Here is a 26,624-nt window from a genome sequence, read left to right on the forward strand (position 1 = left end):
TCCCTACACTCAATTACTGGTATTAGTAAATTGCTTCAATTTATACAAATAAGAAATAGATATTTAACAGACGATGACATTTAATAGGAATTGTTCACTCGCTGATAAAAATAGACTATCATATTTATTTCTTTTCATTTTACACCTTTCTATAGTCTGATCCTGAGTGTGGATTGTGACTGAAGCTAAAGAGCAACACGCAGTTGTCATTATTTCTCACTCCTCTGACCTAAGGAATAAGAAAGTATCTTTACAATGTTCAAAGACGTTTAAGGGATGCTAAACCATGTTTTGACGAACCAGCTGTCAGCTGGTTCCAAAGGTCAGTTCCCTCACGGTACACACACACTGTGTGATATACTGCAGTCGGCCTGCTGGGCAAAAGCGGAAAAACAGCCCTGATGGTGCCAGTATTTCCTCCACGCGAGAACACTCAGATTTTAAAACTCTTCGCAAGGTCAGAGAAATCAAGGACACAAAACACCTTGGTCTTCGCTCTAAATGTTACCAATTATAATGTCCTCTCCCACTAAGAAATAAGGTGGAGTTTATTATTAACAACCCTAAAAATACTTACACACCTGGGCTCAGGTTTTTACTCTGTGAACCTAGCTAGAGGAATTCTAAATATAGAAGAATGGTTTTATGCACAAATGTGCTCACTTCAACTGTGCAATGATTTAAAAAAATAGAGATGACCTAAACAAAAATGATAGCATGCTTAATTAAACTCCGAGAAGCAGTTCAAGGACACAAAATAGAAGAAATGAATATTTCTCAGGAGGTCACATGTATTCCAGGTAGCTTTCATTCACTCACTCTGTCTTGTACAAAAAAATCTCACATACGTCTCCCAAAAACCTGAGCACTGGTCTTTGAATTTTACAAATGAAGCAACTAGTTCTCACTGTGACCAACAAAGGCAGGCAACCTGCAGTGACGACAAGCCACTTATGTCCAAAACTCACACTCTTCATTATTGTTACAGTTTACATTTCATATCTCTAAATATAGTTTTTATCAGAAATTTAAATATTCTGTAGGTCTTCATAGGCTACTATAAAAAAATAGTAAATAATCAATATTCTCTCATGCAAATTACTGTTTACATGTAAAAGTGCTTCTTTTTAGAGAGAGTTTGATGCTTCACAGGAGTCTCACTGTAGTCATGCTTTGTTTCATTTTAGTGACATTTGCTGATTTAGAATATTCAGTAAAATGACAGTTCATCACCTTCTTTAATGTAATAAAATAGCCTCAGGCTTCTTTTAGTCTGGAGTGTAATTTTGCTGAAGTCCAAATTTCATCCATACAGATTTTTGGATCACACGTAATGAGCCATGCTATGTTATAAAAATAACTGCTTTTAACTCAGCAAAGATATAATATTAGAACATTAAACAAATTACAATCAGATATGCCCAAGTATTTTGGATATTGTTTGTGGATACCTGGCAGAAAGACAAAAAAATATATATAGGTAATTTTTTAGTATAAAAGCAGGGGTGGGGCTTTGAGCAAGAGACAGAGACAGAGACAGAGACAGAGACAGAGACAGAGAGGAGAGAGAGATTAAATTTAACTCTCAACAGTAATGGTAGAATTAGATGTAGAGCATACACACTGCAGCATGCCAGTACATAAAATTTTATCAGAAGAGAAATGTTTTATGTTTATTATTTGAAGTTTTTGACTTTTAAGAATTATTCATTATAGCAAATTTCCAGAATAAAATTTATAACATTTTTTTTTACATGGAGAGCTTTGCCTAGTTAGTAGTTTTTAAATAACATGATTACATGTAAAACCTCAAACTAATTGACCAATTACACATTTGGTCATCTTTTTACATTTTAAAACTTGCTATGATTTTTTAAACCTAAGGCAATTTTTTCCATATAGCTTTGTTAGCTCATGAAAGTCACATAAATGTCTAGACTTTTGGTGTTTTCATTTTTGAAGAAGGTAGAACTGCAGTACATGAAGTCTTTTTCAGTATGTTGACCGATATATACTAACAAAATGTTAAAAGGCATTAAAATGTTAAATATTTAATGCACTTTCAAACTTCAACAATAAATTTTGAGTTCTAAATTCATTTACTAAATTGCTAACATGTACAGCATGATTCCAGGATTTGCTTATAAACACTAATACATATTATTAATTGTTTTTTACTATGGAGATACTATAGTTTCTCAATAGAGTAATCGTAACAGCAACTGGATAATTACTTGACCTTCACACAGATTTTCTCTTTAAGCACAACTGTATAATATTGCTATATCTATTCCACATATAAGAATCAAACGATGGACACATTAAGCAATTTTGCCCAAGGTTACATAAGCAGATAGCAAATCTAGGTAGTTCAAATACGTATTATAGCCATTGTTATGAATTTAGTTAAAATACCTTAGATTTCATTTAAATGTATTTAATTTCAATGTAGATAAATATCTATATGATACATCAATATTACTCATAAAACAGATTTTTAGGACTCACAATCTTTTACAAATACTAAGAGCGATGATACAGGAAAGCTAGAATAATATAGGAGAGCTAGAAATAAACCATGGTGTGTTTCCCGTCAAAATCATCCACCATCCAGAGCTCCTGGCCACACAATTAGCCCCCAAAGAGGATGTCTTTCTATATTCCTGTCAATATATTGATTGCATATGTTTGTTCTAGTCAAGCTTATTAGAGAAAAAGCAAATTTTCAGGATGAAAAATGTAATTTCCCAAATCTCTGAGAGAAGAATATAAGAGAAGCAGGTGGAGTAAAAATCTGGAGATGAGGGGAATACAGAGTAGAGCCAGACAGATGGCACACCAAATGGAGAGTGAAGCCAACGCAGCAATACTGCACTGAAAGGAGCGTCCAATGACCTGTACAGTTGTTTGTGTGGGGCATGCATACACATCCTCGACTTTTCATCTACTTAAAATTGTCAAAAGAAAAATCAACAATGGTCAGCCCTGCTTTTGATATGCATGGACTTGTATCTGATGCATGTGAAAAGCGCTGAGGTTAACAGAGACAGGAGTCAAGGATATCATGGATCACACTGGTGTCTGGATCACACACTGAATCCAGAGAAATGCAACCAGGGTTTGTATGAAATTTTGCCAAAAGGAAATAGGAAGAATGCTTTTAGACACTCATTTCACATTACTTTAAAAATAAAAGAGAATTCAGCTCAATACAGATCACAAACTTTAGAAATGAGAGTTTTTGTAGCATGGTTCAACAAACAAAATAGAAACAGAGGCATGGATACATGAAACAGGCTGACAGCAGTCAGAGGGGAGAAGGGAGGGGGCACTGGATGAAAGAAGGTGAAGGTGTGAGGGCTGGGCAGAGCTGGACCAATGGGGGTGGGGTGGGGACATTTGTAATAGTTTAAACAATAAAACAATAAAAATTAAAAAAATAATAATAATTGTTTGCAACTGACTTTTAAAAGGTCAGATTTCTTTCTTTTTTTTTACTACCACACAGTATTGTTTTTTAGATATCAATATAAGTGAAATCAGATGGTATTTATCTTTCTCTGACATTTCACTTAGCACAATACCCTCTAGGTCCATCCATGCTGTCTCAAATGGTAAGATTTCTTTTTTTATGGCTAAGTAATATTCCACTGTATGAATGTATCACCATTTTTTATCCATTCATCTACTGATGGGCACTTGGACTCTTCCATTTCTTGGCTATTGTAAATACCACTGCAACGAACACAGAGACGCACATATTATTTCAAATTAGTGTTTTGGGTTTCTTCAGATACATACCCAGAAGTAGAATTTTTCTTTTCTTTTATTCTTTAGATCCCAGCTAATGTCTTCTCAGCAATGTTATACTATCGATTATCACCTCTTTCTCATATATTTTCCTCTTACAGCATCATTCATGCCAGTATTGCTAATGTTTAAGTCTTCCTCATCTTAGTGAAAACCTCCTTGATTAAATATCCCTTTTCCAAGGGAACCCTTGTGCACTACTGGCAGGAATGCAAACTGGTGCAGCCACTGTGGAAAGCAGAATGGAATTACCTCAAAAATTTAAAATAGAACTACCTTATGACCCAGCAATTCCACTTCTGAGATATCAGAAGAAACCTGAAACACTACTTCAAAAGAATATATGTACGCCTATGTTCACTGCAGTGTTATTTAACTTATATAACTCAACACCAGGAAGACAAACAGTCCAATTACAAAATGGGGACATCTGTAATAGTGTCAATAAAAGTAAAGTTAAAAAAATGGGCAAAGGACCTGTCTCCAAGGAGGTCAATAGCCAAGATTTGGAAGCAGCCCAAGTGTCCATCAGTAGATGAGTGGACAAAAAAGCTGTGGGACATTTACACAATGGAATACTACTCTGACATAAAAAGGAAGAAACTTTTACCTTTTATGACATCATGGATGGACCTGGAGAGCATTATGCTAAGTGAAACAAGCCAGTCAGAGAAAGAGGTCAGAGAAAGAAGTACCACATGATCTCACTCACATGTGGAATTTAATGAACAAACTGAACTACAAAGCAAAATAGAAACATATCCATAGAGAGCAGATTGACAGCTCTGGGGGAGGAGGGTGTGGAGGGATTGAGCAAAAAAGAAAAAGAAGAGAGAACTCATGGACATGGACAATGGTGTGGTGACTGAGGGCAGGGGGGAAGGTGGAGGTGGAAGACGGCATAGAGGGGATAAATGGTGATGGAAAAAATAATATAAAATAAACAAATATCCCCTTTTCAGATACACTGTTCTTTCTCCCCTCCCCACCACCTCAAATAAAAACACCCCTTAGGGGAAGTCTGGGTAACTCTCAGCATTTCATCAGTATATATCCTCCCACTTCAGAGTGGCTCCTGACACCAAGCCAACCAGTTATTTCATGTTGTTAAACTACATAAACTTGTTGTTTTTTTCTCATTTGTCTTCCTGTTCCTTCTGGTAGCCCTTGACCATCTGGACCACCTCTTTTTTAAAACTATTTCTCTTTGGCCCAGTACCTCTGTTCCTCCTTTTATCTCTAGAAATCCCTTTCTCAGTCTTGGCTCATTCTTCTTCTTTCCAGCAGTTGTTTATGCGGAGGTTTCTCACAGCTTCCCTTTTGTCATATAGTCTCTTTAGACAACGTCACCTTCACTAATAGACTCTGTTTTAAGCTGCCTGCCCAGATGCCTTCTTACTCATGCAGGGGATTGAGTACTGCACATCACTACACAGACACCTTAAAGGTATCTCAAAACCAACATCTTGAAGACTAAACCCCTATCAAACACCGCAAATATTTCCGATATTTTAAAAATATTTCTTATCTCAGAAAATGGAACCCATACCAATGCAATTATGCAGGTCATGCACTTGGGCCTAATTCTGAACACCTTGTTCTCAGTCATCACTTACGTTTAATCTATATACAAGTTCCATTAGTTTTATGAATGACGATATTGGCTTTCTCTACCTCTCAATCTTACCACTCCCATCCTTGGCTAACCCCCACCATTTTCTATCTAGGCGACTGCAAGAGTCTCCTAACTGCTATTTTTTTTTTTAAATCTATTCCTACTCAAATCAAGAAAAGGGTGATATTTTTATAACAAAAAAATTTGCCATATAAACTATCTAAAACTCTTCGATGGCAAAGTAAATAAATAAAAAATGTGTATATTGTAGTTACAAAAGAACTTAGTGGTTTCCTCTGGCTCCTAAAGATACACAACAAAATGCTTAACATGGCACATAAGCCGCTGCATATTCTGTTTCTGTCTCTGACTCCAACCATCTCTGACTTCCTGCCTCAATCCGCACTTCAGCTAATCACCCATTCTGCGCAAGGTCTTGCCACACCACCTCTGCACTCCTATATCAGGAAGATTGCCCGCATTGGTCCTTCTACACAGAACATGAAACAGATGCTTCACAATTAAATAATATGCCCTTTCTCTATTTTGTATAGTATTTCAAGGAGGGTTTCATGTCTCCCTAAAGGACAGAATCATCCTTAGTACCTTGGCATTTTCCTTGGGAAAAATTTTTCTTTAATACTGTTTCAGTTGTGTTAACTCAGACTCCCTTTTGTGAATTCTCAAAGAATTATCACCCTCCCCTTTCTTTTCCAATTTCCAGCATTTTAATCTTTCTGTGCATGTGTGAGTTGAAAATCTATATTGATAAGAAGACGTATTGAAATTTCATTCTAAGAAGTCAGATACTGTAGGCAATGGGATTAAGCAGAGACTGTATTTGGCAAGGGTTTTTAGCACTCAGGGTTAGTCCTCAGCAGGCTGACAGTGGCATGTTGCAGCCCCAGGGGCCTCTGGGCTCCTTAGGTTCACCTCCTGAAATGGGAGGCTGCGTGTGTTCAGAATGGACTATTCGAATCTGCATTACTGTGGTTTTTGCTTTCAGGGTCTAAGCAATACTGCGTAATTAGAAAATTATGCATAGTGACTTAGTTGGATAGATGAGTGCCTTGATGTCCAGAATTAACTTATTTTACCAAGGCCGCCAACATAATAGTTAAAAGCATCATAGAAGTTTAAAAACCTATTTACCTATTTGCTATGAAGATTGGAAGCGCACTCTAAGGATAAGTAAATATGTTCCATGCCTGATGTACATGTTGACAATAATTATTACCAGCGATTTACTTCATTTGCTTTTACTTGTTTCCCCATTCAAATGTACCTTTAGGTTGCATCAAAAAATTAGAAAGAAATGCATTTTATATCAAAGTGATTGTTTCATTCTGTGTACCATAAGAATACACAGAACATTAAAATTATCTTAAGAAAAAAATATTTTATCGTCTATAATTTTTAAAACCCATCATGGTTCAGCAAATATGAAACGCTACTTTGTGTGTGTTTTTGTGTTTTCAAAGCAAACTGAACATTTTTCCCTCTATTCCTCATTCAAATTATGCTACTTGGTCTTTCTAATTTATTTTATTATCAGCTCACCCTTTTTTCTTAATACAAAAAGTAAACCCTTGCAGCTTATCTTTCTAACTCTACTTCTATAATCAGAGATTTTTATCCTCATGGAAGAGATTCTCTCAATCTTCTTTGTCTCCGTTTTACCGTCTCTGATGGTTCTTGTCTCATCTCTGCCCTGTCTCTGCTCTCTCATCTTCTCTTTTCTATGACCTTTCTCTCTTTCTCATTGTATTGTAACCTTGTATTTATATTTTTATATACCTAGGTCTTTTTCAATAATGTCAGCATTTAGTTTAACTTGAGATGCCAGACTTCATTCCTGGTAGAGGTGTTCAAATGTGTTATCATAACACTTGCTCTTTTCCTCTGGCTGATGAAAATAAAATTACATTCTCCCCTTTAGCTATTTTTCAGAGAGAATCCATTCTCGAACACAGCGAATTAATATACTTTCTCCATGAACCGATCTGTGAATTTGCCAAAACACAGGTATCAGAAGATAAAGCTCCAAGCTAGACAAACTTTCTCATTCAAAAGTAAGGAAAATTCTAAGAGTTTTAAATGATTAAATACACATCCAGACTCAAAAACAGAGATGCTGTGGAATAGAGCTGGACAGGGAGGAGCTGCTGAGGAAAGAGGTCAGAGTATATGTATATTTGTGGCACACACAGCAAGTTGCCCACCTAATATATTCCCCCCTCCTTCCATACCAAAGAAGTTTAGAGATGACAACATATACAACCAAAAACCGACATTCCCTGGCCTGTCTTGCAACTAAGTGTGGCCATGTGACCCAGATGGGACCAATGAAATGTAAACGGAAGTCCCCGGGTCTTATTCCTAGCAAGCCTTCTCTGAATGGCACAGACTCGTTCTGCATGAACATCTCCCCTTTGCCCTTCTGGGCACCTGCAGAGTGAAGTGCCGACACTGTGGGAGCAGCTATACGGGAAAATATACAGAGGGCATCGCGAGTCCTTCATCTGAACGTGTAGCCTGCAACCAAAACAGGATCACCATGTACTTCCAGATTTCTCCCCCTTCATTTCCTTACCCTCCTTTTTAAAATGGCTTTACGACAAGAGAACTGCACATATTTAAGATGTACAAATTGAGGAGTTTGGACATAATACCATCACCACAATCAAGGTAATGCATATAGCCAACACTTCCTAAAATTTGTGTCCCGTGTGTTTTTTTCTTTCTTTGTGTGTGTGTGTGTGTGTGTGTGTGGTAAGAACACCACATGCGATTTACCCTCTCAGCAAATTTCGAAGTGCCCAGTGCTGTACTGCTAACTTTCAGTGCAACGCTGTACAGCAGGTCTCTAGAACTAGCATCACTGAGCCTTTATATCCACTGTACACAACCCTTCATCTCCTCCTCCCAGCCCCTGGCAACCACTATTGTGTTCCCTGCTTCTGTAAGTCTGTCTATTGTAGATTCCTCACACAGGTGGACTCATGAAGGATTCGTCTTTCTGTCACTGTCTTATTTCACTTAGTATTAGTATTCACGAGGATGTGGAGAAATTGAAACCCTTGTACTGTAGTGGTGGGATGTAAAATGCAACAGTTATAAAAAATTGTATGGAGGCTCATAAAAAATTTAAAAAGAACTACTGTATGACCTAGCAATTCTGCTTCTCGGCATATAGCCAAAAGAACTGAAATCAGGATCTCAGAGATATGGGTACTCACTTGTTCATTGCAGAGTTATTCAAAACAGCCAAGACATGGAAACAACCCATGTGTCTATCGACAGAGGAGTGATACACACACACACACACACACACACACACACACACACACACACAAACTGTATATATAATGGAATATTATGCAGCCTTTTAAAAAGGGCATTCTACCATTTGTAACATGGATGAACAAGATTTCTTATATGAGCAAGATAAATTCTCTATTGTGTGAGTCACTGTGATTTGGGTCTTTTGTTAGGAACAGTCGAGCCTACTCTTAACATACAGTAATTCTGTTATGATAGAAAGAATTCAGAATTACATAGTAGTATAGGAGACTGTATATTACACATCTGGCTATATCACATCTTCAGTTCTTCTATATGTTGATTATCACTATTAATTAAGCTATTTTTCTTGGCCTTTTACTATGACCATCAACCGTAACTTTTGGCTCAGGAGTTTAGCAAAAGGTAAATGCAAAAAAAAAAAAAGTTCCAAAGCAAAATGAACATGGGTGGGTGATTGTGTATGTAAAATCCTTCAGTGCTTTTCTGAGGCCCCATACTTTGCAGAAGATGTAGACCCAATAGCTTTTTAAAGTTTATTTTTCTATAATAATATTTTATGATTACTAAAATAACATTTAGAATATAGAAGTAATAATTTTTAAAAAACACTTCACTTCTGCCATCTAGAAATAACCACTACTCTCTTCCCGGATAATAAATCCTTTCTAGCTTACATGTATCTATTTCTAAGTAATATGATAGGACATTTTAAAATACCAATGATATTTAATGATTGAAAATATTTCATCATATTGATATACACTAGAGGGAGTTATTAAACTATCTTATATTCAGAAATTGTGGTGCTTACAATCATTCCCTATGATAAATATTACTATGTTATAGTACATAAATCTTTCCTTGATATAAATTCAAAGTAGACTACACATCTTTTTTAAGGTTTGGTGTATATTTAAAATCAATTGTAGACTTTTGCTCTTTACTTAGGAATGTGTTTACTTCCTGCAACTTTTCACTATGCTACCATTCAATATTAAAATATTATCATTCAAAATTAAAATTTGAGTGTTGTGAATCAAGTGGAATATTTACTTTGTCTTGTAGTAGGTTCAAAGTTTTCTTTTTAGAATTCTTCATCTGGCTACCTTCTACCGAAGGAACTGAACTCCCTTATGATGCTCATGTGCATATCAGTAAGGTAATCTATTTATTCATTTATTTATTTACTTATTAGACTTACAGTTACTGCTCTAAATTTAAAATATTTTTTAAAGGGAAGACAAATTTAAGCAATAATATTGTGGTAAGTTAAGTGGTGACAGATAATTAGAATTAGTTGGGTAATCACATTGCAAGTTATAAAAATGTTGAATCACTGTATTATACGCTTGAAACTAATATAACTAATATAAGATTGAATGTCAACTATACTTAAATAAAAATAAAATAAAATAAATAAAACTATGTAATGATAGAACCATAATAAAAATGGATTTTTCTCACAGATTTTCTTAGTATCTGGACTCCAAGTTTGTTGGTGACATCTATATACTGAAATAGGGAAAACAGGGTAGAGTAGGAGTTTTCAACCTCTATTCTATTGCCATCTTGGATCAGATTATTCTTTGTTGTGGGGATTCTCCTGTCTATTCTAGGATGGTTAGCAGCATCCCTGGCCTCTCCCAGCTAGATGCAAGTAGCTCACACCCCACTGTAATGAAAATGTCTCCACATACTGCCAAATGAACCCTAGCAAGTAAAAGATCCCTAGGTTGAGAAGCCCTAGAATAGAAAAAGATGGTATGTCTCCACTGGCTAAAATTCAACCCAAGCCAACATCCACAGAGAGAAAGGTTAACTGAGCCAAAGAAACAGAAGAAAAGTATTCAGTAAGAAGACTCTGTGACTATTACACAAATACCTTTACTTTCCACATTTTTTTTTCCTTTTGGGTAAGCATTGGCATTTCTTTTTTTAAATATGTTTTTATTGATTTCAGAGAGAGGAAAAGAGAGGGAGAGAGAGCGAGAAACATCAATGATGGGAGGGAATCATGGATCAGCTGCCTCCTGCATGCCCCCTACTGGGGACTGAGCCCAAAACCCAGGCATGTGCACTGACCAGGAATCGAACCGCGATCTCCTGGTTCATGGGTAGATGCTCAACCACTGAGCCACGGCAACCAGGCAGCATTTTTTTTTAAATCCTCTACCTCACGTCTATTTTGCCATAATTCCTGTCTCTAGCCCCTTTACAGGTTCCACCTCGTTCGCTTCCACCTTCACTGAAGCACTTTCATGCATGTAGATGTAAAATCCATCTCTTTCTCCTCTAACAAATAAAGCTAGACAATTGAACTACTGATTTTGCAAAATCTCACGCATGTTATCATAACTAAAGATAAATCTTTACAACCATGTGTTGGAAGACAGACAGGTCAAACTAGAAATAATTGTTCAATGTGAATTTTAAATTTGTGGGGTTCTGAATCTTGCCATATTCCTTTACTGCTTACTACAACACAATTTTAATCATATTAATAAAGTCTAAATGTATTTCCTGAGTTCTCAAGGTATTCCAAAATGTTGTGTGGTAGCCCACACCTAAAGGCATTCCTGAGCACTGCCTAAAACCCACTCTTAACTTCCAGTTTCTCTCCAAGACAGTCACAGTCTTGATTTCTTTTCTGACTCTGGACATTGTATCATTACCCTCTTTGGACAGACATACTCTTCATTATACCCAATCTTTCATATTTGATAAACCCCTCGTGTAAGAAGCCAATTATCGATGCTACGGCTGTCACTGTGCTCCCTCCATTTCTTCTGAAATCAGAAGTGTACTTAGAGTGTAAATTAGGCCACACATAATTGATGTTATAATGTCAGGTAGACAATTCCTCTTTAAGAACATTTCATAGTGATTTTACTAAAAACAAACTTGATTATTTCTTTTTAAGCAAATGCAATTATATTGTTCCCACATGCCTATCATAATACTAAATACAGTAACAACTTTTGGCAAAATAAAGGTTCTTCCTGGAATGCTTAATGAATATAAATTATTTGTACTTATATTCTTGCTCATTTGTAAAGGATTGTGGTCTTTAAAAGGCTGCTCTTGGTTAATATGCTTCCTGTACTATTGATAACTTGATCAGTATTAACTTCTGTATCTTTGTACTTCTGCATTGAGTAGTGGTAAATTTTGTGTCCAGGAACAATTTTTATCACAGATTTCATATGGATGTACTTTTAATGAAATTGATTTTACAGCAAATAATAGGCCTTGCAGAGTTGTTGCTAGGAAGCTTACTTCTACCTATAAGGAAAAATGAGATTTGTAATTTACCCAAGTTTAATAGATGCTCCCAAACTAGAGATACTAAGTATTAGTGGTACCTTTAGAAATTATTTACGCAAGTGAATATAAACTCAGTTTCTAGACTTCTTGCATCTCTATCGGTGAACCTGAGCACTTGTTTACAGTGCTCATTCTGAAGATTGATGGTAAGAAGGAAAAACAGAAACTGCACACTCCCAGTCTGAAGCTGATTTGAAAAACGGTCAATTATTGTATGGATACTTTTAAACAATGCACTTAACTGAGAAATTCAGTTTACATAACATTTTTAAAAATATAAGATCCTTTAGACAAGAATCTCCTTATCCAATACAATCAGGACTATGCGAATTGGCCTCCATAACAGAGAACTGTTTTGAGGAGTTTACTCCTTGCGGGGGCCCGAACAAAACAACAGTACGATTCTTTGTGATTTCATGAACATGGAGAGACAAATACGTGTAGACTATTAAAAGCTTATTTTCTTATAATCAAACAACAGTAATGCTAAAATTCAAGCAAGCAAGTTTACATGCTTTGAGGGCACTGAGACAAAATTCTTGTTATTTTACTGAATTTTACAACTTTATTATTAAAGCAGGGTCTTCAGATCCACTAAGGAACACACAAGCAGCAGCAAAGCAGTATAAGATATCATATCCATTGAACAACATATATTTAGAGACGACACTATTTTCAAAAATGACTTTACACCAACTTTGCACCAGTATTCATTCCCCTCAAATTCACACGCTCACAAAATAATATGTCCCCAGTACTATGCTGCTTTTCTTGTTTGTAACATCAGGTATGCAATTTTTATAACATGGGATAAATAAGGTAATGTAAAATTGTAAGTAAATTTTAGGTCAAACTCACCAGAAAATTAAATTACCATAAGTAATTGGTTTAATACTGCCAGGAAAACATTGGGTAACACCTGTGAAGATCCTCTCAGAAAATGTCCATGTCATGATGTAACTTTTCTTCAGAGAACATATAACTTGAATTCCCACTTATTTGCAGGAACTTCTAACTGTCTCTGTTCCCCACTAGCCTTAAGACCATAGACCACACCCACCTGCTTATCACTGTGTTTCCCGCACAGGGTCTCATACTGACTTGTCACTCAGAGTATGCTGACTGAGTAAAGAACATCCTACTCAATGACAATTCTGGCCAGACACAAGCCATTTTGAACACCAACCACTTAACAAGGGAAACATTCTACTGTACTATAAAGCACTCTGCTAAGTACTAGAAGAAAGAAGAAGACAATACAGACTGTCTTCAGTCTGTATTGTCTTAATGGAATGCAGGCTACATAAACATCCACAGGGTGGTAAGTCTCAAGTAGCTGTGTGCATATTGTGAGTATACTCTGTTGAATTTAATACTTTAGGGAAGGAGGCATTAAGGGAAAGAAACAATATTAAATCCTACTACTAGTTAGGAGTAGATGTTACTTCTTTTTAATAATAATAATACTTCTCACATTGAGAGACTAGACTCATCAATAGTATGTCCATCTATACAACTGATCAGATATTCATAAAGTTTACGGATTAAATGACCAAGTTTTCTCCACCTTAGCAATAGCTTTAAAGTGGCTTGGGACACTGTTTAAAAATAGAAATTCTGACCCAAAGGCAGTGCCTAGATGACAGCTGAATGCTGCTGGCTGATGCAAACACAAATTAAATTGAGTGAGTGTGACAAATAAGGTATTGAGTTATGGATTGGTTTTATTGATGCTCCTGACTTTGTGCCCTAACCACAGATGGCTTAGCCAAAAGTTCAGACCTCTGTCTCAAGCTAGGCTGCTCAGAGACGGGAAACTTCCAAGGGCAGAACAGAGACGGGCCTGCTGATGTGGCACCTGACACTCTCCCTCCCCGCTCCCTTTCAGCGGCTGCTGGTAAAACTCCCACTTACCACCTGCAAATACCTCTGCATTATTGATTTTTCAGTTTTCCACAATCACTGGGTATTATGTTGAATCCTGAACCAATATTAGTAGATATAACTGGTTGAGAAAAACCCTCAATAAACCAACAGTTATTGTACAAAAAAAGCCAATGTTAAATGTGTTTTTAGATGATAAACTCTTAAGAGTGTATAGCATCAACCTTGCAGTCACCTTAAAAACCTTGCTATCATTACTTTGTAATAAAAGGAGGCAATATAATAAAATTTAAAAACCAAATGTATTTTTTCAAAACTCGATATTTTTGTACAAAGAAGGAAATGACAATAAACAATGTAAAAGTGTACTTAAATATTTTCAGTAATTAGGAATTCCAAATGTTAAGAGCTAATTCTCTTAGCCTCACCAGGTAGCATCAGACGGTTAGGCTCTCTCTCCACCTCTTGATTAGTCTTTGCTCCAAGCACATGTAAGACATGAGATAGAGAGTCAGTATTCCTAGATGTAACTACATTAAATGCATCCATTATTTTATATTACACAGACATTTTCCATTAAATTAAGAAATCAATATATCTCTGTTAAACTTCAGAGTTTATGGAAGTGCATTTGAGGTTATCCATAGGGCAATCAAACAAGGCATATTCACAGTAATTGCCAGTTATGTGTTGCAATGAAAATCCATAACCATGGCGCCTTAAAATATGTGCCTCTCACATACTAAAAGCATATGACAATAATTCATTTCCTAAGTGATGTCATCATTCTTATAATTAAAAACGATCAGGTAAATGTTAGGAAACTGGAAGAAAGTGTGTTTATTGGAAAATTGAAAAATATATTTAAAAATAAATAAAATTGGAAACAATGAATATTATTCTGTCTGTGTATACTGTCATCACATTTATAAAAAAAAAAAAAAATCAAGAATTTCACGTGCAACAAAAATATCTCCTCTTTCTTTTTTTTCCTCTAGAAGAGAATGTATTTTGAAGAAACTTTATGTTCTTTTTCTCACAAAATAGTTATAATAATATGAATAGTTTAAACTTTAGATTTGCCTTCTCAAAGATTCTCAATTAAAGAAAAAAAGATGTGTGCCCAGGGGCCAGTCTTTATGCAGACTATCTACCACATAAATTTCCACCGACCTATTAATGGCACTTTCTGTTCATAGTGACTGTTGCTTTTGGCATAGGGCAGGTCTCTTGTGCAAATCATCTACATAATAATAAAAAATCTCTATAGAATATATCATTTAATTCAAATTTCAGCTGAATTGATAACTTTAATAACTTAAAATAATGGAGAGACATGAAGTATAAATCACTTGACCTCTACTCCCTAATTAGTCCAGGTGGTAATATATTTTCTAGATGCTACCTTCTAGAAGACATTGCATAAAGATGTTACTACAGGTAAAATTATGAAAACACATCCACTTAACATATGAGATTGAAAATGTGAGAAACTGCCCTACTGGCGTGGCTCAGTGGTTGAGCACCAACCTAGGATCCAGCAGATGGAGGTTTGATTCCTGGCCAAGGCACATGCCCACATTGCAGGCTTGATCTCCAGCAGGGGGCGTGCAGGAGGCAGCCGATCAATGATTCTCTCATCATTGATGTTTCTATCTCTCTCTCCCTTCCTCTCTCTAAAATCAATAGATATATTTAAAAAAAAACAAAGTGAGAAACTATTTCTGTCAGTTAAACTGTTTATATTTAAAACAAAAACTTTTTTTTAAACTCACCATGTAGAGGTGTAAACTGCCAGACTATGTTTGTATAGGTTCCAAGCATTCACTGTCTCACTTACTAGAATGTACTGAACACTGAACGAGAAAGCAATTTCCTTGAGGAACAGACAATAAATAGGTACCAACATTATTATATAATGTCTTGCTTAAAAGTATAAACTTAGAAGTATACCCAATTTATGGTAGTAGAGAGACAACACAGTGTTTAGCAATTGGCTTGGGCAAACCTGAATGTGTCCGCCTCATTCACTAACTCTATGACTTGGGTAAATAATTTCATATTTCTCTCTTTTCTTCACTCTAGAATAGAGACAGTAATTTTAAATACCTCACATGGTTGTGGTAATGTAACAGATGATAATGGAGCAAATGAAATACATTAACAGCATTTAACATACTGAACTCAGTCAGTGCTAAAGAAACCTTGTTTCTATTTTTATTATGCAATTATGGTTGATGATTATCTTTGATATTATTGCTGTTGTTATTGTTGTTGCTGTTCATAACATACCGTGGTGTCTCTTTCAATTTTCCACAAATAACAGCAGTCAGGTATTATATCTCCATGTAAAAGGTAAAGAAAGAAGCTCAGAGTACTCTGAGGGCTCACCCAAAGAACATGAAGCTGGAAAATGGTAGGGTTTAGAATAAAATCCAGGTGTTTAACTCTATGTTTAAATCTCTTTCAATAACTCTAACAATCATGTAATAGCATGTGTCTTTGGCAACCATTTTCTTAGGTTATGTGAATTACCTGAATTTGGGTGATTCAGCCATTCCTTCGAAGCACATTTAGCCACTCAGAGCCTTTTGGAGTTAATCAGGACATACTGCTCACTCATCACCTACATTCTTACTCAGATCTCTCTTTCTCATCTGTTTCTGGAATGGACCTTTCACGGACCCTCACCTTCTCTACCCCTGAAAAGTTTTATCTTGAGACTGCATCACTACACATTTAGTACACAAGACATGTCATATACCTTCTCCGATCCACAAGTACTTTATTACACATCTATGAGAAGCATGACTAGTTTACATTCATTAAATTTTTTAAAATGTAAAAAATTTTACATTTGGCTGGTGTTGCCCAGTGGTTGAGCATTGTCCTAGGAACCAAGAGGTCACAGGTGGGGATTCCAAATGACAGCAGACTACTTGGAAGCTACACTGACACTCTCCCAGGACCACAAAGGAATTACAACTAAAATATAGAAAAACCATCCTGAATAATCAACTGAAGACTAGCTGGAGAGCACCCTCATAACCAAGGACATAAAACAGAGACTGATAGGAAGTGCAGAGGCACAGGAGGGCTAGCCTGGCTCCCACAGGCAGCAGCTGAAGGTGCTGAGGAATATCTCAGCTCTGGGGGGTTCCCACTGAGAACTTTGGGGTGTAAATCCCAAGCTGGGCTTCCCAGTCCAGAGCACAAGAACTGAGAGAAGTGCCCCCATAACATCTGGCTGTGAAAAGCAGCCGGGTTTCTGTCTGCCAGGGAGAGACAGCTGGAAATGCAGGGACCCTTTTAAAGGGCAAATGCACAAAGTTTTGTGTTCAGCTCCTCACCTTGGGCTCTGGTGGAGGGAGGGCAGAGTTGACTGTGTGGAGATAGTCCAGAGGAGCAGGCTCTGGGGATGGAGCTCAGAGGGCAGCCATCTGGATTCCTGTGCTGGCATTTCCCCATGGGCCTGAGGACATCTTTTTCAGGCATACCTTCACCATACAAGCAGCTTTTGCCTGGGGGGAGGGGGACAAGCAATTGCCTCACCCTGTTGGAAAACCTCTCACCCTACCCTGTGGAGTTTCTATAGCCTGAGGTTCATTAAGAGACTAAATAACAATCAGCCTCTGGGTGCTTTGAGTCTTTGCCTGGATTTGCTACTGGATACAGGGCTTGGGAAAGCAGATTTTGGTGAGCATCTTGGTCCTTTCCAAACTCACCCAGCCCGAGCTGAGGGAGCCATAAGATATGGAGTGCAAAAGCTTCAAACAGGGTACTAAAGACCAGTTACAAACAGCATCTGACATTGACCTGCACCAGAGACAACTCAAAAAGACCGGGAGTCCTAGCAGACCTACCTAATACACAGAAACAAATCCAAAAAGGCCACCAAAATAGACAGACAAAAAAACAAGCCACAAATGAAAGAACAAAAGAATTCTACAGAAGAAGGGCTAAATGAAATGGAGATAAGCAATCTATCAGATATGGAGTTCAGAATACTGATCATAAGGATGCTCAACATCATGAGAAAATAAATGGAAACTGTGAAGGAAATTAAGGAATGACACAGTAGAAATAATAATAAATAAATAAGTAAATAAATAAATAAATAAATAAATAAATAAATAAATAAATAAATAAAATATTGGAAGGAATAAACAGCAGATTAGGGAAAGCTGAGGATCAGATCAGAAATTAGAAGACAGGGTATAAAAAAATCGCCCGGTTGGGCATGGCTCAGCGGTTGAGTGTCGACCTAGGATCTAGGTGATTGGGGTTCGATTCCTGGTCAGGGCACATGCCTGGGTTGTGGGCTCGATCAGTGACTCTCTCATCATTGATGTTTCTGTCTCTCTCTCTCTCTCTTTCTCCCTCTCCTTTCCTCTCTCTGAAATCAATAAGGATATATTTAAAAAATAAATAAATAAAATAAAAATAAAAATAAAAATAAAAAGATCACTCAATCAGAGACCCAAAAAGGAAATACAATTAAAAAACAAGAGGACAGTTTAAGAGAACTGTGGAAAAACATGAAATGTAACAATATTACCATCACAGGAATGCCAGAGGAGGTCAAAAGTAAGCAAGGGTTAGAGAACCTTTTTGAAGAAATAATGGTAGAACATTTCCCTAACTTGGTCAAGGAGAAAATCACACAAGTTCAGGAGGCACAGAGAGTCCCAAGCAAGAAGAACCCAAAGAGGCCCACACCCAGACACATCATAATTAAAATGCCAAAAATCCAAGACAAAGAGGGAATCTTAAAGGCAATGAGAGAAAAGCAATCTATAACCTACAAAGGAGCTCCCATAAGGCTGTTAGCTGAATTCTCATCAGAAACTCTACAGGCCAGAAGGGAATGGCATGAACTATTCAATGTAATGAAAAGCAAGGATCTGAAACCAAGACTACTCTATCCAGCAAGGCTATCATTCAAAATAGATGGTGAAATAAAGAGCTTCACAGGCCAAAAAAAAAAAAAAGACTAAATGAGTTTTATCACCACCAACCTAGCATGATAAGAAATGTTAAAGGAACTGCTTTAATAAGAAGTTGAAATAGAGAGAATGAGAAACATAGGCATAAAGAAATAAAATGGCCATAGATAAATATCTATCAATAATAACCTTAAATAAAAATGGATTAAATGGTCCAATCAAAAGACATAGGATAGCTAAATGGATAAGAAAACAAGACCCAAATATATGCTGTCTGCAAGAGACTCACCTCAGAACAAAAGACTTACACAGGCTGAAAAAATAAAAATAAAAATAAAATTAAAAACTTCCGGAGGACTTTAAAGGAGAGACCATCAGCAACACAGTCTTAGTAGGGGACTTTAACTCCCCACTGACTTTACTGGATAGATCTCTCAGACAAAAAAATCAACAAGGAAACAGTGACTCTAGATGACACACTAGATCAGATGGATTTAATTGACTTTTACAGAACATTTCACCCTAAAGCTGACGAATATACATTCTCCCCAAGTGCACATGGGACATTTTCAAAGACAGACCACCTGTTAGGACACCAAACAAGTTCTCTACAAGTTTAAGAAGACTGAAATCATATCAAGCATCTTCTCGGACATTTACACCATGGAATACTAGGCAACTGTAAAAAAGAAGGATCCCTTACCCTTTCAGACAGCATGGTGAGATCTGGAGAGTATTATGCTAAGTGAAAGAAACCAGTCAGAGAAAGACAAGTATCACATGATCTTACTCCTATGTGGAATCTAATGAACCAATGAACAAAATAGATCCAGAGACATAAAAGCATGGAACAGACAGGGGAAAGTCGGGGGGAGGAGATTAACCTAAGAACGTATATGCATATATGCCTAACCCTTGGACACAAACAATAGTGTCATGAAGGCCTGGCGGGGTGCAGGGTAAAGGGGATCAATGGGGAGAAAAAGGGGGGATTTGTAATACTTTCAACAATAGAGATAAATTAAAGCATTTTAAAAAATGAAAAAAGTTAAACTCAAAGAAAACTAAGAGGGCAAATTTGGATTTCCAGCCAGGGCTCATGCCCGGGTTGTGGGCTCGATCCCCAGTAGGGGGCATGCAGGAGGCAGCCGATTGATGTCTCTCCCCCATCGATGTTTCTATCTCTCTATCCCTCTGTCTTTAAAAATCAATTTAAGAAAACATAAAAATGTAGTTTTAAAATTCTGAAGTTGCTATTTGTTACACATATGCAAATACATGCTTATCGGCTGTGCACTCAAGAAGAAGGTATTTGAGAAATCCAGTGGTTTTAATTCATTACCTCTGATTAAACTGCTTGAATTATTTCTAAACAGACAATCTTTAAAATTATACTTTAACACAGAAATTATACATTTTTAAACAACTCTTTGTGCCTGGCCGGGCATGGCTCAGCAGCTGAGCTTCGCTCTAAGATCCAAGAGATCGGGGTTCGATTCCCGGTCAGGGCACACGCTCAGGTTGCGGGCTCAATCCCCAGTCGGGGGCGTGCAGAAGGCAGCTGATCAATGACTCTCTCATCATTAATGTTTCTATCTCTCTCTCTCTCCCTCTCCTTTCTTCTCTCTGAAATCAATAAAGATATATTTTTAAAAAATAAAATAAAATAAAAATATACTACTCTTTGTTACAACACCAACAACTGCTAAACAGTGATTGATCCCTTAGGTATCTACTTACATAAAAAATGCAGATTATATACATTATATAGTATATTACACATAAAATATATGACACATAGATTTTCTTTCTTATTCAAAATGCCAAGTTTAACAGTTGGCATAAAATCTTAAGTTCATTTTTAATTGTGTTTCATCTTCTAACCTAAAAAAAGTATCTAATAGTGTAAAGGCATTTTGACAAACTGCATGCCTGACTCATATTTTCTCAGGTTGTTAGTGGAGATCATTAAATGTTGGGTGAAATAGGAGCTGCAAAATGGTGAGCTGTCACATCACTTTAGCTTTAATGAATTTAGGGAGTCATTTTTGAGGTATGCTGAGTATTTAGCTATAAAAGAGGCAATTTGTGAGTGTTTTAGCACTAAACATTGGCTTCAACTTTTTAAATTATCTAAATGATTCTCCACATTCCCCCTTCCAAAGATATCATAAGGTACACAATATACTTTCCAAAAGCAAGCTTTGAAACACTGCAATTGTTTCAGACTTTCAGAAATATAATAATTTCTTATGCTAGGTTTTCAATGTGACATATACATAGAATTAGGAGGCTTTTTTTTTTTTTTTGCTTGTTCTGGATAAATTTTGTGCAAACTTATTCTTAATGTATCTTTCACTATGGAATTGGGTGGAGGGGCAGAGCTTACTTGTAACAATTATTTTATTTTGGTTTCTGTATCTGATATTATGACATGAAATCCATCAAACAGTAAAAAAGGAAAAGTTTCCAAACATACACTCATGGACACATAAATCAAACTACAAAATCTACAGTGTTAAGAAAATATGAATCTCTTTATTCAGTAATGGAATCACCTTGAATTCTTTAAATCAATAGTTCACTGAACCTGAAGAACAATTTTCAAGCTCTGGCACACACATAATCTGGTTTATGCAGCGAGCTCAATAGTTGTTCAATATGAGAACTGAGCCTACCTGTTACAATAAAAATACCTATACAATACAGACCCTTAAGCACAAGATACTTTCAACCATCAAAACTTCTGATCATGTGTGTTGTTCCATCAATATGTGTGGATATTGCCTAGATACGTATTAATTTTAGAAGAAATAAAGAGTTTTGCACTTAAAAAGCAGTATAAATAATATCCATTGCACTTAAAGTTAAGCAAGTCTTATTAACATATGCATGACTGTTTTATGCTTTATACTGAAAGCTTAACAGAACACAACATATACTATAGAAGTCCCTAACATGGTGCCTTGTACACAATGGAGGTTTTATTCAAAAGTGTACGTGGAGATGTGCAGCCTTCCCAGAACTCAGATTATTCTAAAACCTCATAGGAAACTTGCTAAATCATTTGCAAGTCTAATTTCATAGAAACATTCTATTGCCTGTTTATCTTAAGTATAGTTGGCATACAATATTATACTAGCTTCAGGTCTATAATATAGTGATTCAACGTATATATTCCTCACAGTGTGATCATCTCACTAAGCCTAGTAATCATCTGTCACAACAGCACCGACCGCACTGCTCTTCACCTTTTCACCCATCCTCACGCTCCTCTCCACCCTCGCAAACGTCAGTTTGATCTCTGTTTCTATGAGTCTGTTTTGTTCGGTCTTTTGTTTTTTTAGAGTTTACATATAAGTGAAACCGTATAGCATTGTCTTTCTCTGTCTAAATTATTTCACTTAGTATAACACCTTCTTAAAATAGAATTATCTCAGAAGTAATTTCTCCTGTGAAATTCTAACTTTTCTACACTTTGGGAAAATTTTACTGGAAGACTAATTTCAATGCAGAAAGTGAAACACTGTGCATAACTCTAAAGAATGAAGGTACTCTATAGATCTATTGCTCTCTTTAGTAACTTTCATCCCTCAGGGACAACAACAACAACAACACTATCACAACTCTCATATTAGATGTTAACTAGTAAATTAACACTTTGTTATCAACTACGGGAAAAAAAATCATAGCCAGACCTAATATCATCCAGTGAGATGATCTATAAACAGTTTTCCTATGAAAACGACATTGAACAACTCACATTAGCTTCTCTTTTTCTACAGTTTTCAAACAGTAATAAATTTTTTATTATCTTCCATTCAATTCCATGTTAATTTAATTCCAATTAAATTAATTTCATTTAATTCCATATTCTTGCTGATAACCTGTTCTTTTGTTCTCTGAGCCATGGTAAGACTGCCATTTCTTAACCAGACAGCACTTATTGGAAATTAAACCTCTACTAATGTATTATAATTATTACTGGAGGGTGATTTGCTGCTCCAGCAGGGAGTCTCAGCCAATGTGAAGGTAACGCTGCTTCCAGGGAACTGTTAATATTTCTTCTTCACTGAAATCCCACATAATGGATCTTGCCTAAGGCCGATTAATGATTTCAGAGCTGGAACAGTGATTTGTAGCTAAATCAGTCCTCAATGGAGGAGATTCAGGGTTATTTCAGTCAATAACGTTAAATAAGTGTAAAGAGTAACTTCAGTTAACGCGCATGTAATCTAGTAGGTAAGAAAGAGAGAGGCAGTAAAAGGAAGTAAATAAAGGTAATCCTGCGGTCTGTGCATTTCATTTACACATATAACAGATCCAGGGGAGAAACACACTGCAGTGTCATCAGACCCATTGAATTACTTCACTGCAACACATTTTCTGCATTGAAAAAGCAATTTCCCAAACAAGCAAAAGCAAATTGAGCTAAGTGCCTAAAATAAATCAGCCTCTTTCCCTTCCTTCTTTAGTTTATATCACCTTCCCCGCTAAAGAAGAAACTGGGCAGATAGCCTGGAATGAAGCTTGTGCTGGACAGATTTGAACAAGGGGAAAAGGTTTCCTCTAGGATGATACCCTACAGGCACATGGCCTCCAACATTATGCATGCAACCCCAGCTCGAGGGACTCCGCCTTCTGAAACAATGCAGGGCATCAAGCCACAGGACACGACCTTGGGATCCTTTGCCCTAAGGCCTCCATGAGGAATGTGTAGAATCAGTGCTCTCTAACCACTCAATTTTATCTTTCTTTGTTAACATGAAGCCAATATCAATAAAAGACAGTAATATAACTGCAGTTAAAGACAATGCTATGGACCTTAATGTGTGTCTTCCAACCAGCATTTCACTAATGGTCCTGCTTCCCACTGTTCCGTTGATTTCTAAATAGGAAGTAAGGAAACTTATAAACAGTCTGATATGCAGTGTTCATCCAAGTTTCTGGCTTTTGACTAGCAAAATTAAGTAATTAGAACTGAGTCCAAATAACATAGCAAGGCGGGCAACAATTGCTTGTGAGTTCAAAGCTGCAGGTCTAGACATACACTCATTGCAAGCACTGTCATTATAGTGAATTGAAAATGAGAACTGTTAATACCTTGATGCCTTTACTTAGCTAAGACCTACAATTCGAAGTAAAACATAAAATATGGCCCACAATTTATTAGGTTTTCAAAAGCCTAGAATAATTTGGACTTGCTTAATATCTCTAAGCACTCCACCCACAGTTACTAAAGCTATTAATTTATTTTATGTTTCTGTAAATTTGCCTATTCTGAATAACTCATGTAAGTAGAATCATATGGTCTTTTGTGACTGGTTTATTTTATTTAGCATATTTTCAAGGCAAATCCTTTTAGCAAGCATGCGTCAGATGCATTCTTTAATAATGCCAAATCATATTCCATTGTATGGATACAACACATTTTTGTTCCATCCGTCGGTGGGCCTTTGGGTTGTTGCCACTCTTTGAATATTAAGAATAATATATTTATGAACTATTTTTAGTAGTTTTTATGTGGACATATGTTTTCATTTCGCTTAAGAATATAGAAGTAGAATCACATGGTCAAATGGCAACTCTATAATACATTTTGAGGCCCCATGAAACTGTTTCCAAAGTAACTGCATTTCTCTGTGTTCCTATCAGAAATGTGTGAGAATTCCAATTTTTCCAACTTCTCACAACACTTGTTATTATAGCCACCCTAGTGGGTCAAAAGTGGTATCTCATTATAGTTTTTGTTTGGATTTCCTTAATGACTAATGATGTTATTTTCTTACATGTGATTATTGGGCATCTGTATATCTACTTTGGATCTTTTATCTATTTTTTAAACTTAGTTATTTGTCTTCTTCTTATTGAACTGTAAGAATTATTTTTATATATTTCTGTATATATTTTTATATATTCTGTATATAAATTATTCTGTATATATTTTTCTATATATTTGGTTTAAAATATTTCTCTTATACTGTGCGTTGTATTTCACTTTCTTGATAGTATTCTTTGATGCACAAATATTTTTAATTCTTATGACATTCATTTGGTCTAATTTTTCTTTTGTTATTTCTTCTTTGAGTATTATGTTTAAAAAGTCTTTGCCAGCCTAAGGTCATGAAGATTTACTCCTATATTTTTTCCGTAAGAGCTTTGTAATATGTAGCTCTTACATTTTGGCCTATGATCCATTATGAGTTAATTTTTTAAATATATTTTTATTGATTTCAGAGATTGGAAGGGAGAGGGAAAGAGAAACAGAAATATCAATGATGAAAGAGAGTCATTGATTGGCTGCCTCCTGCAAGCCCCCGACTGGGGATCGAGCCCCTAACCTGGGCATGTGCCCTGACCTGGAATCGAACCTCAATCTCCTGGATCCTACGTCAATGCTCAACCGCTGAGCCATGGTGGCTGGGCATGAGTTAATTGATGTGAGAGAGAAAAAAAAATCAATCAGTTGCCTCCTGTACGTGCCCCAACCAGGGATCAAACCCAAAACCTAGGTATGTGCCCTGACCAGGGATCAAACCTACAACCCTTTGGTGTACAGGACACTTCAACCAACTGAGCCACCTGGCTGGGGCATGAGTTAATTTTCTCAATGTTTTGAGGAAGGGTCCAACTTCATATATTCATGTGGGTATCTAGTTCCCCATCCCCATTTGTTGAAGTGTTTAGTTAGTAAGATTTTTAATAGTGAATAAGATACTTGCCTATTCTAAGCCTCAGTGTATTCATTAGCAGGATAGGGGAGACTAACAGAAGTACCTAATTCACTGACTTATTTTCAGGATTGAAATCAGTAATACATAAAAAAAAATGCCTAACATCATATTTAGCACATAATACATGCATTTTAGCTCTTAATAGATTTCCATGGGGTATCTTTACCTCTTTGTGTGCCCCATATTATCTCCTCTATCACCTGCTGCTGTGAAAAAAATTATATTCTTAAAATGTTCTCTATTCTTCTGCCATAGATAAATACATAGGTACATAGACAGGTAAGTAAATAATAATAAAATTTTTCCCATGTGATTCTGTCAGCTATTTCTTAAGAAATACTTGAGAGGGTAATTCATAGTTAAAAATACAGAATGATTAAAATATAGTATTTATAATGAAATTATATTGCTTTCATACAGATACAGATACAGTACCTTCTCCAAAGAGGACATACAGATGGCCAACAGACATATGAAAAAATGCTCAAAGTCGTTAATCATCAGAGATGCAAATTAAAACCACAATGAGGTATCACTTCACACCTGTCAGAATGGCACTATCAACAAACTGACAAACACCAAGTGCTGGCGAGGGTGTGGAGAAAAGGGAACCTAGTGCACTGCTGCTGGTGGGAATGCAGACTGGTGCAGTCACTATGCAAAACAGTGTGGAGTTTCCTCAAAAGATTAAAAATTGACCTGCCATTTGACACAGGGATCCCACTTCTTGGAATATATCCTAAGGAACCCCAAACACCAATCACAAAGAACTTATGCACCCCTGTGTTCATAGCAGTGCAGTTTAAAATAGCTAAGATCTGGAAACAACCCAAATGCCCATCAGTAGATGAGTGGATAAAAAAGCTGTGGTACATTTGCACCATGGAATACTATGCAGCTATAAAAAAAGGATCTCTTACCCTTTGGAACAGCATAGGAGGGACCTAGAGAGTATTACGCTAAGTGAAATAAGCCAGTCAGAGAAAGAAAAGTACCACAGGATCT

The 26,624-nt window shown here is 36.4% G+C and overlaps 1 protein-coding gene across 1 annotated transcript in view; it reads right to left on the minus strand.

Moving 5' to 3' along the window:
* Positions 1 to 26,624, minus strand: part of CDH12 (cadherin 12) — a 661,533-nt gene that overhangs the window by 528,295 nt on the left and 106,614 nt on the right. The gene's annotated exons all lie outside the window — the stretch shown is intronic.

Source organism: Miniopterus schreibersii (assembly GCF_964146895.1).
Source record: "Miniopterus schreibersii genome assembly, chromosome: 3".
Lineage (NCBI taxonomy): Eukaryota > Metazoa > Chordata > Mammalia > Chiroptera > Miniopteridae > Miniopterus > Miniopterus schreibersii.